This window comes from Haplochromis burtoni, unplaced genomic scaffold, assembly GCF_018398535.1.
Source record: "Haplochromis burtoni strain Fernald_Lab_line unplaced genomic scaffold, NCSU_Asbu1 Contig_48, whole genome shotgun sequence".
Taxonomy (NCBI): domain Eukaryota; kingdom Metazoa; phylum Chordata; class Actinopteri; order Cichliformes; family Cichlidae; genus Haplochromis; species Haplochromis burtoni.
The window spans coordinates 2759303-2763541 of NW_024582409.1; the positions used below are offsets into that span (position 1 = coordinate 2759303).

Consider the following 4239-nt stretch of genomic DNA (forward strand, 5'->3'; position numbering starts at 1 on the left):
TGTGTGTGTGCGTGCGTGTGTGCGTGTGTGTGTGCGTGTGTGTGTGTTTTAAACCAACATGGCGATGGTAGAAATGTTCATCTTGAGGAGTCAAAACATCAGCCAACAGTGGGTGACATCACACTATTTTTTATACCGTCTATGGGCACAGACCTTGGTGACCTCACAGCTGGTTATGTCCACGGATGGATAGATGTCATTCCATCTTGTTGAGATAGAATATGTAAATGTTGAAAACTCCCCTCCTTCTGGGTGATTTTCTCGAGCTGTGCAGGTGTAAATTTTGAGACATATCTTTTAGGACTTCTATAAAAGTAAATTCCAACACAGTTTATGGGAAATTCTTATATTTTTGGGGCATTTTTTTTTTAAATTTGTGCTGTGATAAATTGTTTTAAAGTTATAAAAGGTCTAATGTGCGAATAACTATCTAAATTCTATGATGGGCCATCTTAGATGTTAGATGGGATTGAACTTTTAAAACACTGTTTAATGGTAATCTTGTAAAAAACATGTGAAAGGGAAACCAAAATGAAACAGTTTTGGTGCCTGAAGATGAATAAGTGATGGGACTAGAAGTCTTCTCTGCAGATGTGTTTGAGTGTCTTTACACAGAATTTTTGCTCTTTTTTTCATTTATGGGCTGTTTGTGTTGTGATGTAGCTCCTGCAGAGAGTGCAAACATGCTGTTCTTGACTAGTTAGAAAATAAAATGTACAATTCAAGATAGGACTGAGCAAAAATCGTCCACTGATGCGTTTCTCTCCCACAAATTTTCAGTGGCATCACAAAACAATCTTAGAGAAGGCAAAATGCCATTTCAAGAAAACAGAAGCACGGTCGCAATGAAGTACAAAAATTTACGTTACATCTCACCTACACTGGAGGTCAAGCCATTACATTTTCACATTCATCTTGAGCCATGCAGCATGGAATCTGTAGTGCCTTATCTGAGCACAAAGCAGTGAAATGCTAAAATGCACTTCATTGTTGGATTCTATTTGATAGCATCAGGGGTACTTTTGTGCATTTACAGACATGGAAAAAAAACAAGTTATGTGATCTGTGACCTCTTTCTGTGTTGTTCAGAAAACAGTCAGAAAATGTATGTCACTGTCAGTGTGTGCTATCACAACTTGTTTTCCATCTGCAGTGATATAGTAAACCATAAATATCTTTTCTTTTTAATTAAAAAACTTTGGGCTATTATGAATTTAAAGTTAACCAACATCCGAAGTGAGAATAACTGTATTAAAAATTGTTTTAACTTTTAATGTGTAATGTTGCTCAGTGGCCATCTTGTGAGTGTTAGAGTGAACAAATGTCACTCTTACAACATCCTCTCCAACTTGTGATCCAACCAATCAAAAAAAGGTACACCACAGACCAATGCCATTCACTTCCTGTTTGGAAAATATATGTGTGCTGTATTAAGTAGTTAGGTAAGGCTGACTCTTTGGTTGTATATGTGTTGTAGATGCCGTGCAGTATAATTGCTATGATTATTACATATACAGTTTACTCTGTTTTGTGGCATTGAAGTTGTTAAAGGCGTTGTATAGAGATAAGGACCAAATTACACATGACACTCATTACCGGTAAGAAAGTGTTGTTGTTGTGCTATTTCTGTTGTGACACATATAGGTTTACACAGGAAGTGATCTTTCTTACTGGCAATTTAAGGTATCTGGCTACATTCACATCTGATTTAAGTTCTTCTCTTTGGCCGCTCTTCTTCAGTTTTATGGTGTTAAAAAGACAATCAATGGAATGCTTGGTGAGATATTTTTGTGCTAGACTGTTTATTAAGTGCTGCTTCACTGTCCAAGGCATGATAAGGAAATCTTATTTAGAAATTAACTTTTACAATTTGAGTCAGTTGTACTGAAATCTTGTTTCTAAATAATATTTTCTTTAATTTGCTATGGGAGACTTTCTCAGATATTTGGGCATCAACTGGACCTCGACTTTGATATGTTGCATCTTCCTGGAAGCAGGTATATTTAATTTACGCTTTCCATGACAATGGGTATAACCTACAGGAACAGTCTGACAATTTGTGAAATATGTTTTTTTCCCTAAAATATAAGTTGGGAAAGTAATTTTACCCAACATTTTACTTAAATATCTACAAATCTTTCCATATAATTTTGTCATAAGTGCATAATGCTGCATTTAATGGAATCTGTTCAAATGAAATATACACAGTGTTGGGAAGGTTACTTTTAAAATGTATTCCATTACAGAATACAGAATACATGCCCCAAAATGTATTCTGTAACGTATTCCGTTACGTTACTCAATGACAGTAACGTATTCTGAATACTTTGGATTACTTAATATATTATCATGCTTTTTACAACAACGTGAATGTACTATTGCTGTGTGATTTATTACTATTACTGAAGGTCCGCGACTCCGAACTGTAGTAAAGGGACCTCTGACTAATACGGCGGGGTCCCTGTCGGCTCGTAGCCGAAAAATAGCTTTACTTTGTTGTGTGGGTCAACTTTTCTTGCGAGAGACAGAGAGAGGCGTTGAAAGGCTGCTCCAACGGAACTTATTGTTTTCGGAGGAAAACACGAACACGGTGTACAGTCGAGTCTTAATAGCTTACTTACAACTGGGCTCGTCAGGCTCTCTTCTTGGCTGCAGTGGTTATTATTATATTTACATGCTTCCAGCTCCCGTTTTTCCTCGATGACAACTCGTACCTTTCCACTCCCCTTTTTCTCCCTCCTCGCTCACAGACCCATAACGTGTATGGCAGTCCATTCTCCCTGCAGCACGGACTACACTGCCCATGATGCTACATTCTTTAGAGCTATGCTTGTAGCATTCTGCCTGTTAGCTTAGCACAACAACAACAACGAAAAGGCGCTCTCTCACCCAGGAAACATGCAGAGAGAGAGCGTCACCCTGTAACCATGGCAACCGTAACGCTGCCGCCTGGAACAACAGAACGTAGCTGTCAAACAAAACCCAAACAGTCCTGACCCGCGACAATATGAAACAGGAAAGTACCACCGTGTAATCCATTTATTTCAACAAAGTAACTGTATTCTGAATACCACCTTTTTAAACGGTAACTGTAACGGAATACAGTTACTCATATTTTGTATTCTAAATACGTAACGGCGGTACATGTATTCCGTTACTCCCCAACACTGAATATACATGATTGTTATACATTCAGTTTATACAAAGCACAGTTTCCTTATTGATGAATTATTCCAAGAAGCAATCTTCAAATAAGTTTGCTTCTTCTGCATTTACTTAAAATTCTTATTTCATGTTTATTGAGAGTGACGAAACATTTTTAGTTTATCACTTCAGGGATCTGCTGGGAATTTATAGACTTAAAAGTTCACTTAGGTGTGCCTGTGACTGCTCATGTAGAGCTCTAAAAGTCAAAACCAGAATAGAAAAGTGGACTCTGAAGTTCGTCAGAAACAAGTCAGAAAATTTCACTCTGAACAACTTGAAGACATTTCAAAGAGGTTGTTTTTGAGACAATAAATGACAATAAAGAAGACAAGGTCAAATCAAAGCATGAAGACAAATTTGTAATTCAGTGTGTGAGACAATAAAACGTCCACACCCTTTACATGATATTGATTAACGCTGTGCACCTCTACCCCAGCTCCGCATGAAAAAGCAGAGGTGTAGTTAAAACAGCATCCATAGAAAAGCTGTAGCAAATTGAGATGATAGATTTGGATGTGTTGAGGAGTATCAGCTAAATCTATAGTTGATATGACCTGTCGCTGAGATCAGTTAATGTTTGGGGATCTTGGCCTCAGCTTATATATATAGCAAAATGTAAATAAAACCAGAATGCAATGACTTTTTAATTAATATGAAGTGTGTATGTTCCTTAAAGAATACATAGAATAAAATAGAGAATTTAAATCATTTGCAAATAATTGCATTCAGGTTTTGTGCATTATATATCATGCAGCATCAAAATTAAACAGGAAATAGGTTAGATTTTTTTTAGTGTAATGCAAATGTTACAAATCCATTGGATGCAGCAAAATGATGACTATGATGATTTTACTTTGTTCTTCAGTTGGGAAAGGCACATCCTTGACAGCTGGGTGCACAGTGACCCTGCACTGTACCAGTAACATAATCGGTGACCTCGTTCAACTGACATGGAGAAGGAATGGGACTCAGCTGTTTAGTTTCAGGCCACAGAAAGCCTCAAACAGCAGCTCTGTCACCTTAAGCAGGTCT

The 4239-nt window shown here is 37.3% G+C and overlaps 1 long non-coding RNA gene across 1 annotated transcript in view; it reads left to right on the plus strand.

The window, feature by feature from the left end:
- Positions 1 to 79: 79 nt before the first annotated feature.
- The window catches only part of LOC102298082, a 7401-nt gene continuing 3241 nt past the window's right edge, over positions 80 to 4239 (plus strand). The window contains exons 1-3 of the long non-coding RNA XR_006054364.1: positions 80 to 1598; positions 1932 to 1997; positions 4073 to 4235. This is a non-coding gene — a long non-coding RNA (uncharacterized LOC102298082). The remainder of the gene's footprint in view (positions 1599 to 1931; positions 1998 to 4072; positions 4236 to 4239) is intronic.